This window comes from Podarcis erhardii, assembly GCF_964252035.2.
Source record: "Podarcis erhardii genome assembly, chromosome: 6".
Lineage (NCBI taxonomy): Eukaryota > Metazoa > Chordata > Lepidosauria > Squamata > Lacertidae > Podarcis > Podarcis erhardii.
The window spans coordinates 63973997-63986659 of NC_138510.1; the positions used below are offsets into that span (position 1 = coordinate 63973997).

At 45.0% G+C, this 12663-nt stretch overlaps 1 long non-coding RNA gene across 3 annotated transcripts in view; it reads right to left on the reverse strand.

Moving 5' to 3' along the window:
* The window catches only part of LOC309344671, a 37754-nt gene extending 25188 nt beyond the window's left edge, over positions 1–12566 (reverse strand). The window contains exons 1-2 of one of the 3 annotated variants that reach the window (XR_014157833.1): positions 12259–12566; positions 10988–11116 (exon numbers count right to left, since the gene is read on the reverse strand). This is a non-coding gene — a long non-coding RNA (uncharacterized lncRNA). Of the gene's footprint in view, positions 1–9031; positions 9137–10987; positions 11117–12258 lie in introns of those variants that run through there. The other 2 variants (XR_014157835.1, XR_014157834.1) reach the window with 2 other exon arrangements.
* Between the last annotated feature and the right edge of the window lie 97 nt (positions 12567–12663).

A 12663-nucleotide genomic window follows, 5' to 3' on the forward strand; every position in this document is an offset into this window, starting at 1 on the left:
TAAAGAAGAGTTCACTCATTGCTTACTCAGACCAGAGTTTTGCACCCGGACTCAGCTCCTACGCTTCCTGTAAGCTGTTTTTACGTGTGGCAAAAGAATCAGGGGAGGACATTCTGACATGGCCCCCTTCACGAGCCAAAAACACAGAAATTTGTGGCTTATGGGTTGCCGTCTCTAAGTGCAAGGACATGGAGTGGCTTTCTGAGACTTTGGGTGGCTTTCAGAACCACAGGATGGGCAAGTAGAAGCTGCTAGAGTGTGACCACTTATGTTTTGCCAAAAAAGAGGTGTGTGTGGAAAAGAAGCTCATGACTGCGCCACCACATGATGAATGCAGCACATATCCAAGCAAAAATCTTACCTGCAAAGCCCAACTTGGATAGACTCCACCAACCGATAAACCAGAAACACCCTTTGTGAAGGATATCCTGAGAAGCAAACAACAACATCCAAGGCAAACTTGTTGCTTCATGATGCCAAGGAGTCCAAAGAACGTAAGTGACCTTTGGTTCAGGTCAAGGATCCATCTAGTCTCCACTAGTGGCCAGCAAGATAACCTCTGGAAAATCTATAGAGAATGTAAGCCTAAGGTTGCTGGTATTCAGAGACAGACTGCCTAGGGGCAGGGAGCATTTAGAAATTAGATTTATCCCCCAGAAACCAGCAGCCAAGGCTGATCATACTATATTTTGCTGCCTGAAGGAAAGGAATAGACAGCAACTTCTCCGCAACCTGAAAACTAACCAGATTGGCAGCTGAACATTACCTCACCAATGGCAATGGGGCAGAGTCCTCCACAGCACATGAGGGCAGCAGATCAGCCTTAAGGCATGCAGAGTGACTGCTAAAGTAGCACAGTCTAAGAGTTAATGCATATGTGATTTTCTGCGCCCTTTCCAGCTCCTACCATACCTCATTGCTGATTGGTATTGCGCACCATATTTATGGAGCCAAATGAGCTCCATAAAAAGGGAGTTCCAGCCAGGAGCCTGGCAAATTATGAAAGTAAAGTTTAAAGCACAAAGGTCCATATGGGGAAGAAACATCCTTTGCAGTTTCTTGGCAGGTGATCTGAAGTACTTTTAGTGACAGCTGCCAGATGGAAACCGATGTGTGGCTATGAATTCATGCTGGACATAAGCTTGTTGGAAAGCTCTCGGACTCCTCTCCTGGTGAGGAGGCCTGTCCTCTCCTGGTGAGGAGGCCTGTGGAGTGCCTCCTTGTTATATAAGATAAAACTTTATTCACATTAGCCAATGGCCATAGCAACAGTAAAACAGTATATGCAGAAAAGGAAATTTGATATAAGAGCACAATTTAAAGTCCTGAATCAGCTGTCAGTTAGTGGCCCTCATTCTGATTACCCCTGCTATGAACCTAGCAACCTTTGCTGTTATCTGCTCGTTTTGATCTGATAGAAGAAAGGACATTGTGGCAGTGGTTAAGCGCCCTGGGATGGTTAGTACGAGTGGAGCGCCTCATTAAGTATTTAAAACACCACCCATACCAGCTACTTCTTCATTCCCTTTTTCCTTGCTTCGGATGCACAACTTACCTCCGAGAGTCTGCCTCCCTAGTCGCTTCCTTCCTCAGCCCAGCTCCAATACACCGGTACTTGGCTGGCACAAAGTGTTATGGGAGAAGGCCTGAGGGGGCATAAGCTGCCGACAGAGGAGACTTCTGTCTGCCACGCCTCCCCTTTTGCTGTTAAATTCAGACCCATCACTGCTTGCTTTCTGTATCTGGGTACACACTTGCTTTTACTCCGCATCCAGAGTGTTCCCACCACAATCAGTCTCCATGGGTGTAGCCAGGGGGCAGGGGGGCAGCTGCCCTCCTCCTCCAATCAAGTAAATAAATAAAATTGCTTAACTAAAAGTAGAAATAACCAGAATATTTCAAACTGAAATGCTCCCTGCGGTCACTTGGATGAGAATGTGGTCATTCTAGCAACGCAACTGGCAACCTGACGGGAGCAACAGAGAGAGCTAGACAGAGTGTGATGACAGGTGGGTGTCCCCCCCCCAACATAAATCCTAGCTACACCTATGTCACTCACTATCATCAGCCTGGATAGCTCACTTAGTTAGAGCATGGTGCTGATAACGCCAAGGTTGCAAGTTTGGTCCACGTATGGGACAGCTGTGTATTTCTGTATTGCTGGGGGGTTGGACCAGATATCCTCTGGGTCCCTTCCAACTCTACAATTCTATCCTGTTGTTTCTGATGAAAATACTGCTTTTTTTACAAATTTACCCTCCAAAACCAGCTTCAATCCGTACTGAGAAAAAGAACAACCTTGTCTGCATTTCAAGCCGGTCATGTGTAGTACACAGCCGATGAAACTGAGCCAGATCTGTGTTTACACACCCAGGTTTAATTTGGTCCTAAGGGTGAGGTTTTAATGTACATTGGGCTGGCTGACCTAGCCTGCCTTTCTCCCACAGCACTTTCCAGAATCTATTTCTGGCTCACACCTACAACCGTTTTTGATATGCTGGCACAGTGCCTCTCAGCATGCGCAGAGTTCCTTTTCCTAAAGGTGAAATACGAGGGTTTTTTTTGGTTTTTTTTAAGGGCCAAAGGGTACCATGGTGCTGCAGAGTGTGAATAAAATGCTCCCTTGCCTGTCTGGAGGGTAAACAGGCGTGTTTGGGGATCTGGTGTCCTGGATCAGCTTGCTTGCTTACACAAGAGAAGCACAGTGTGCTGACTGAGAACAAATTACCTGAAATGTGGCATCAGGCTGTCAAGCGACTGTTCAGAAAAAGCTAAGGCGCTACTCTGGGTGGATGGGCAAGGCAATTGGGATACAGTCGTACCTTGGAAGTAAAATGGAATCCGTTCCGGAAGTCTGTTCGATTTCCAAAACATTTGAAAACCAAGGCGCGGCTCCTGCAGCCCATCGGAAGCCATGGAAGCCCTATCGGACGTTCGGGTTCCAAAGAATGTTTGCAAACCATAACACTCACTTCCGGGTTTGCGGCATTCAGGAGCCAAAACGTTTGAGTCACAAGGTGTTTGACTTCTGAGGTACTTACACACACACCCCCACACACCAATCCACCCTGATACATGCTGCAACAGTCTATGCAGGTCCATTCAGAGCACAAAGTTTTCACAAAATAATTGCAGCGGTTTGGACTAGATGACCCTCAGGGTCCCTTCCAACTCTAAGATTCTGTTTTATATCATTTATTTGTTTGTTTGTTTGTTTGTTTGTTTACTTCATTCATTCATTCATTCATTCATTCATGTAAACAATTTATGTACCGCCGAATTGCAATAGTATCCACACATACCCTCCAACACTTTGAAGCCAAAATCCAGGATGCCATCTTCCCAGAAAACATCTTCCCTTTTTCCCCTTCCCATGATCTCACATGATTTTGCCTTGTGGTCCCCCCCCCCAAAGAAAGCACTTTGGGAGAGCATGGTGCCCCAAAATGTGCATTTTGGGTCGCTGTGCGAGATTGTGGAGGGGACATCACATGCTCATGATACCCCCTCGAAATGTCCCAGTTTTTCCATGATGCTTGTGGGATCTGCCCACGTGGTTTACAAAGATACAGTACAAAAAAATTAAAAAACTAGGGGGGGGGGGAATATTAAATTGCCTGCTGGAATAAAACTCTTCATTAGAAAAGTTAAGTAGAGAAGGAGGCCTGTTTGACTTGAATTGGAAGGGAGTCCTGAAAAACTGGGCCCGTAATACTAAAAAGGATGGCTTCTGGTGGAACTGAACCATGGAGGACCACTAACAGTGAGTCCCCCAAAGACAAGTGTGGGGATGCACACATTTGAGATGGACAAATGGGTGCTGTAGTCTTGTGTGGAGCCTTGCTTCCAAAGAATCATCCTATTTTGCTCCTGGCTATTGGCAAAAGCACCATCCAAGGAAACATCTCTTGATGTCCTGGTGGAAGAGGTGGAAGGGTAGGGCAGAAAGAGCTTGTAATTGTGGCCCCAAAGTTTAAGACAGAATTGCCCATGCCAAGGAGAACACAAAGGTTCATTTCAGCTCCTTTGTATTGCTACTCCAGCTCTATCAAGTGTGGGAGTGGCTTGAAGCTGATTCCCACATCAAGGCTGCAATCTCAGCAACCTCAGAGGCCCTTGTTTTGGAAAATGCTTTTCTCCTTTTGGAAGAGGGCCCCAGTAGAAAGGCAAACTCTGTGACTGTCAGAGGTCTCTTTTGCACTTCAGCCAAGTGAGAAGAGAAGGGAGTTACCCTCCAGCTGAAAATACTCCCAGGAAAATAAACATTTTTCCAAGCCCTGCAACGTATTTTCTCATGCCCTGGTGTCAGGGGCTGTTCTCACCTAGAACGAGCGAGAGGGAAGACATTTGTTTGGTGGCTAGCTTTAAAGAAGATTTAGCACAATAAGTGATTACAGATGGTCTAGTTCTGACTGCTTGCCCGCTGGATAAACCTGATGCTGCGCAAGAGACAAGCGTTGCTGGGATTTAGCAGAGGTCCAACAAATTAAGCAAGCTTAATTCAGGCTATCTTCAAACAATGCCTCCACCTGTTTTACTGCTGCCTTACCATCTGCCGCTCCCTTTCTACCTGCTGCAAGAGCAGCTTTCCCAGGCATCAGGCTTGACGATGTGTCACATCACATCTTGTCACGAAATACGGCGGCGGCGTAGTCTGAGCTAACCTAGCGAGATCAAAAGTTGAAGTGTGGCCCTCAGTTTGCAGATCTGTGTTTTGCCCTGGGAGAAGTGACTGCCTTATAATCACTGATTCACCCAGGATTACAGGAAATAAAGTTATCACGATCTACTGGTAACAAAACGGACACTGTGGTTTTAAGGGAGCTTATCAGAGCATAAGAACTACATTATAAAGATATTCTGGTTAAGAGCGTGGTGCTGATAATGCCAAGGTTGCAGGTTCGATCCCTGTATGGGATAGCTGCATATTCCTGCATTGCAGAGGCTTGGACTACATGATCCTCAGGGTCCCTTCCAACTCTACAGTCTATGATTCCATAAATCTGATTTATGTTAGACTACACTGAATGTTTCAGATCCAACACAGCAGCAAAAGGAGGGTGGGGTGACGGCATTCACCCGGCCTCCCCAAAACCGAGTTGCTGCTGCTTATTGGGAAGGAAAGGGGGGCAAGGGGCAGGGAGGTTGGTGCCAGCACACTGGCAGCGGCCCTGGACTGGCACCATGCCAACCTTGGCCCTCTCTTTCCCATTAAGCAGTGGCGACTCAGCTGTCAGGAGGTCAGGTTAAGTGCCATTGCCCCACTATGCCACCCACTTCTGGCCTAAAGACATTCCTCTCTCTAGCAAAATATGCCTTTGTGGTGTAATGGTTAGCATGTTGGACTAGGACCTGGGAGACCAGCGTCTGAATCCCCACTCAGCCGTGAAGCTTGCTGGGTGACTTTGTGCCAGTCACTGTCTCTCAGCCTAACGTACCTCTCAGGGTTGTTTTGAGGATGAAATGGAGAGGAAGAGAACCATGCACACCGCCTTGAGCTCCTTGGAAGATAAATGTAATAAATAATGATCAAACGAAGTGGGATAGCATTAGGCAGGGATGGGAACCTGTGGCTCTCCAAACGTTTCTGGATCCCAACTCCCATCAACCCCAGTCGACATGGACTGATATAATGTGGACAGTATTTTTGTTGGGATTATTGTTTCTCCAGTTTTTGCAGTTGTGATATTATGGTGGTGGATTCGGGGAGCCCTGAAACAGGAAATCAATAAGTCTCGCTAGCATCACTCTGGGCAGTGATGGCAAACTTGTGCTCTCCCACAGTTGTTGTTGGACCTCAACTCTCATCAGCCCCTGCCAGGATGGGCAGTGATCAGGGATGATGGGAGTTGTAGTCCCTTGGTGGGCATCAAGTTCCCTACCCTTGTTCCAAGGCTGCAGAAATATTCATAGAATCAAAAATACTCAAAACAGAGAGAAATGCTAGAACTGATTAGAATGTCTTGATAGTACAGCCTGTTCAACAGCAGAACAGGCTGCCTTATCAGAAGGGGGTTGACTCTCCTTTGCTAGAGGTTTTATTATGAGGTAATCGGTTTCCTACATTGGCAGCGAACTGGGCTAAACAATCTTTGACTCTGATTCTATGATAAAGTACCCATAACCTTCATGTAAAGTTCTGGCACAGTATGAACTGCTTTCTTCCTACCAGCAGCCCAGTGATACTAAGAAGACAGCTGAATTTGGTAACCAGTAATTTCAGGAGTTCCAATATCTGCACATCTCACTGATGCAGAAACCAGACATGCTGCTTTATCTCCGCCGCTTGAGAAAACCCCTTCCATTTCCTCATCATACTTCCTGTCCAAATGCCCCAAATGCGGTCAAAAGATCTCACTCTAGATTTTGCCATTGGGACTTTGAAGAAAATTTGCGGGTAGTGAATCCTCCCTCTTTTAATTCTTCCTTTATTCTTATTTATTCCATAATCTCCTTTTTTTTTTAATGCTTTCTTGTTCTTTGCCTTGTAATGTTTGCATGAAAGGTTGTATAGAAATAGCTTGAATAAAGAATGGCAAGAATCTTTTTCTTTAAAGTTTTATTCCAGTCAAGCAGAACAATCACTCTCCCCTTGGTTTGTCTACTCCAAACACCCACCCCTGCAACTCTCAACATTTCATGGCCACAGAGCTGGTTTGGAGAAACTCCTCCAGAGTGGTTTTTTAAATGGACTTCTACAAACTTCCACTCCCCCTTGCCTTCAGCAGATGGCCTCATATTTTCAACTCCTTTGAAATCTCTTTTTTTTTTAAGTTGACAAATATTTCAATGACTAAAAGTATTTGAGCACAGCTGAAGCATAGTAGAAGACGCAAAACTGACTGACCCAGTACTCTTATCAACCCTGCTTTGTACCTCTGTAATCTGCATTCTAGCTATAGAAGGAAGTTGGTTTCCCTCCTATAACTCCTCTGTGCTAATGTTCTTTGTCGTGGCCAAGGGGAGGAAATGCTGACTCATGGAAGTGAGCATATCAAGAACTTTGCACCTCCTCTAACATGTAGCTAAGGAATGTCAATGTCATTGGACAACCAGGGCTAAATCTGCAAGTAAAGGAGGGTTGCCCATAAATCACATCATTCGTTTGAGTTTCGATTAGTTATCAAGTTCCCACAGAAAAGGGTTTGTTGCAGTGTTGCACAGGTCAGTGGGTGGTATAAAACAAATCATTTAAAGAAAAATAGGTAGTGAACCTAGTTATTCTTCCCTTCCATTAGACAAAGTAAGACAAGGGCAGATGCTGGACAGCAGCAGCAGCAGATGCTGGCTGTCCCTCCTAAAAGCTCTAACTAGTCCCATCTGAATATACTAGATGACTTGCTCTGCTTCCCCTACTCTGCAAACTAGACTTCAGGTGCACTGGAGGATGCAATCCCATCATCATTGCATTGCAGGGGATTGGACTAGACAAGACACCCCCCCCCCCGCCTCAGCCTCAGCTGATGTGGAAAGCAGAGCAATACATTTGGTACCACCTTGGCTGCAGGAGTTGCTGGAAGGTGTACAAGGCGCCGTCCAACTGTCTTAGAGACTCCACCCCAGATTTGTGTAGCCTTTTCCTCTCCCAAAGATATTCCACAAGGCTTAGGATCAGAGTTTTCTTTTTCCTAGATAGGCTACTTTCCCAGGTTGACAAACCTCATCTGCCCCTCACTTCCCTCTACAGCATGTGCAGAAACCACCTAACTCACTGAGGGTTTGAGACCTATCAGCTACCCTCATGTGGTTTAGCTGGCCAGTAAAAGCCGTTTCCCAGCCGCTGTTGCATACTGACAGCTTCTAGGAGCTGAGTGCAAGGTGGGGACCAAAGGTGGACAAACTACCCCAGAAGGAACATGACATGTCCCCTGCGAGAAGTACACCCCAAAGTTGAAAGTAGAACTTAAATAAAAATAATTTCCTTTGCACACAAACCCTTGGATATCTAAAAACCTGTCTTACATGTAGTTTTGTCCCTTGCCCCCCCCCCCGGAAAGGTATTGAACAAAATGCACCCCTTTGTATTGTTTGCTAACAATCTTATGTGCTTCTCTCGGGCAGAAAATAGGATACCCATTTATATACCTAATCCTTTTTTCCAGGACCCGGTTTCTCAAAGCAACCCTTGTGACATTAATAGCTTGAGGGCTCAACCCTTCCTGTTTCGACAGAGGTACAAAGTTTCTCACCATATCTTCTGCCTCAGCTCTTACGTCAATAATTTACTGGAAAAAGAAGGGAGTGAGAAAATCAAGATGTTGACTGCGTTTTCAAAAGGAGGGCAGTATGAAAGGCTATGTGGCCCATTCCCTAATGCTGAGATGTGGGCGCTTGTCTACGCATGCCGAGTTGGGGAAATTCAACAAAAGAGGTATGGCTGGCCCAAGGCATTTTGTTATCTGAGACGAAACAACAAATAGTGCCCCCACCATCTATGTCAAGGTGGATAGTTAAAAACATAAGAAGAATCTGCTGAATTAGGCCTGTTTACCTGCGCTCTGCTCACTTGCAATTCCGAGCAACTTGTATTCAAAGTCATACTGCCTGTGATAGTGCTGGTGGAACATATTGGTCAACAGTCATTGATATCTAAAGCAGGGACATACCACATTTTCCAAGTGCCCTGGAACAAATGGGCCACCCTGTTTTTTTCTTGCAAGATCTCGGCAGCCATTTTGGGTCCCATGATCTTGCTGGGAAAAGTGCCTTTTCCAGGGCTGCAACACTGTGCAGTGCCCCAAAACACACATTTTTGGGCACCGTGTAAGATCTTGCACACCCCAAAATGTGTTTTGGGGGGGGCAAGGGTGAGGCACAGGAAGTGCGTCCCGGAAGACACATGTCCCAGTTTTGCGTTGGAAGGTATGAAGCCAAGGCTGGCCCAGTTATCTTGTCACATGAAGCAGAAAATCCCATAAATGTCTCTCATGGAGAGCAAAAATAATAAGTTAAATACCTAAGAATGTGCAGCCCTTTCGTGACACCACCTTACTCCCTAAACCTGCTCCTGAAAAGAGGGCTGTCTCCTCACCTGCTTGTTTCTTCCTGGAATGGCAAGGAATATGCACCTTTGCACTTGTTCTTCCTTGCCCCAGTGAGTTATTGGGACACCCTTTGTGAATGCAGAGTCCGCACCAGCAAAGACTAACCCAAGGATTATTTGTATGTATGAACCTCACTAGCACACTTTTCAAAACCTTGCTCCATTTGGCTGTGCTATTCAGCAGACTGCAGATCTTCTTCTTTACAAATGGGAAGGAGCCAAGATAGAGCCCTTCTGCACCAGAAGGTCTGCTCCCTCTTAGCAGATCCCATTTGTGGGGAGCAGCTGCATCCGGACGTACAAAGCAGTGGGCTAGAAAACCTCCTGGCTACAGGATGTGGAGGAAGGCTCCAGCTTGCCATTTGCAAGCAGATCCACTTGCAGAGAGCATTGTTTGATAGGCTGGAGAAGATGACTTCGTAGTGTTGTTGTTGTTTAAATTTCCATACTGCCCTACATTCTACCAATAGGAATAGCCCAGAAGCCTGCACCCTAATTTGGGAGACTACCGGATTGAGGAGTGTTCCACGACAACGTTTTGTGGGTCACATCTCCCAGGAGAACCATGGGCATGGATACTGATTAAGACAAATTGAATCGTGACCCTCTATATAAGCATGCACTGAAAAGTTGGGTAAAATATCTCTAATTACCACAAAGATAAAAACACAAAACGGCAGATATATCGCTTCCAAACTCCAGCAGTGCTAGGCTGCAGAACTGAAACCAGTTTTTAAAAAGCATGCAGAAATGTCTCCATTATTCCCCTCTTCCAATTTTCCCCACCTCCTTTCCTCTACTTGCAAAGAAAATTCACACACACCATGTAACCATACTTCCTTATTACTCCTTAAAAATCTGCATTGCAATTACCTTTCCTTTGTGCTCTGTCTCTCATCCATTAAGCCTTGTAATGCTAATGCACATTTAACAGTACACAGTATACACAGTGCAATCCTACACATTTCTACTTCAACACAAATCTCACTGGGTTCTATGGGACTTGCTCCCAAGTCAGGCTATAGGATCACAGCCTAAATCAGCTATATCCACCTGCTTCCTTCTTCTATGGTTCTCAAAACCTGTCCTTTGCTCTAAACGCACACGTGCCCTATTTTTATTTTATTTATTTATCTTGTTTCCTCTCTCCATTCATCTTGGGGTAATTAGAAGAGGCAGAACTTTATCCTACAAATGCAGTTATGGGTCTGGAAAACAGAAAGGAGATGCCAGATGGAGGGCAGAAAGGAAGCAGACGGATTTGGTTAGAACGGATTTCCTAACTTGGAATGCATCAGTGAATCGTGGGAACCTTCCAACAGCAGGTGAAAGCATAGCAGCACCATTAAAAAAAAAAAAGTTTTCTCATTCCAGTCAACGATGTGGTAAAAACGGATGTTTCACATTTCTGTTCCAAACCAAATCAAAGCTGAGCACACTTACTAAGGCTTATGCCTTGCTGAACTACACAGGGTTGACTTCTGAGTAAACATGCAGAGAATTGCATTGTCTGGTTGCAATCCTATGCACTTACTTGGGAGAAAGCCTTATTCAATAATTACTTCTCAATAGACATATATTGAACTGGGCTACACACACACACACACAGAGAGAGAGAGAGAGAGAGAGAGAGAGAGAGAGAGAGAGAGGGAGGATTGAGTGTCTACCAGTTTGAAACCAACCAAGATAGCACTGTAGTTTCTCCGTACTTAGGATATTGCCCAGAAAGGCTGAAGTATTTATGCCTATATAAAGGGGGGGGGGCGCTTTAAAACTGAGAATGCTCAATGGTCTCTATGAGCCATGATATTTTGAGAGCTGGTTGGAAAAGGAGAAACAGAAAACTGGGAATTTACTTTCTTCCGCCCCTAACATAGGGGTGGGGAACCTTTTTTTAAGAATTCCTCCCACCCCTTTTATTTTCACTGCTTAGTGGCTCCTTACCTTCCTCAAGCTAGCCAAAGGGCCCTCTGGTAGTATTCAGCTGTTTTCTCTCAACTGGGTCTTGTGCAAACACTCCAAAACATCTTCTGTGTTTCCTTCATTAACACTTCCCAGTGTACTAATGTAAGGCTGGATAAGAAACTACACACACACACACACACACACACATGATTAGGCTGCATATATAGAAGAATATATCATTTGTGTGGGTTTTTAATCTCTGTAGTTTGAAAGTGTAAGCTTATGTATCTACGGTGCTGATTTTTAATATAGGACCCCAGGCGGAAATTAATATTTGGGAAGTGGGTATTGTGGCCTTGAAGAGGAAATAAAAAAACTAGTATGGAATAGAAAGCAACCAGATTATGGGGGGCGGGGACGGAAAAGAAAAGAAAAGAGAAAGAGTTTTGAGACTGGCTCCTGGATCTACTGACTAGAGGCATATTAAAGTCATTGCATCCTTTATGTATGTATTCTTTCATTTGGAGGTTGCAAAGGAGGAAGGAGCACATGCAGCATCAAGTCTGCCTTGCTCCCCTGTCACCAGTCTTGGAGATTTGCAGAAAGGCACACTATAGTGGTCAGGGCAGTGCACACTGCACATGCTCAGAGGCACCTTTTTATTACTTCATGAATGCCGAAGCTTAGCCCTGACATTCAAAACCGGATCCAGGAATTAAAACCTGGCACAAATAACACTCTGTGTGGCTCTCCCCGCTCCCCAGTAACTATAGTCCAACAGCTCCAACTGGACATGACATTTCAGCACGTTTGAGTTGTTCTTGCCATGAATAGTCTTGCTCTCTGACAGGCCTCCTAATGACCACTTTAATATTATCTGCATTAATACAGTGGTGTGGTTGCCACTTAAAAGGGAATTGTGTAAATTTAATGCATAAAACAATTGGAGTGAACCAGGTAGTTGTGACTTGTGACACTCTTTTTTAAAAAAAAATTGGGGGGGGGGAATTCAATTGGTGTGACTGAAATTGTCACAACCGCGTGAGGAGCTAATTCACACAAACAATGTTCTACATGGAACCATCTCCTCGGATGCAGGTCCTTTTTGAAATGAACCGGGCCTAACCGCCGCCTCAGACCTCAAGGCCTCCACGAGGGATTTACTAACAAGAACAAAAGTCATGTTAGCTTGTTCTCAACATGGAAGCTGTAATGTTTGTGTTTTACTCTTGGTTTCACCTAGTCACATGGAAACGCTCTGTGCCTGCGTTAGGCACCTCATGGAATGGGTGCCTTCGAAAAACAATCACCTGTGACCTCCCTGTGAGGTGATTAGATTCTGGCCAACAACAGTAATATCATTAGGAAGAAAATAGGAAGCAGGAAACTCCTCCCCTTTATAGGCCTTTCAATTGGAGAGGAGGACTCTTCAATGCTTCACTTGACTGTCAGTCAGACCAGAAGCTTTCCTCATTGGCCTGAATGCAAAAGGGATGGGAGAGGAGAATTCTTTTACACCAAGCCAAGTTGCATATTTTGCCCCGAGATGACAGGTTTTAAAATGTCATTAACTTGCAAAATTATCTGTTGAAACCACGTGCATTTATGCATACAGATCCACACCAACCCCAGTTAACAGTGTGAAGTGTGAAAAATGTAAATTAGGGAAGGGAAAGAAGAATGCGTACTTCGTGATTATTTTGTCCTGTTTGGTT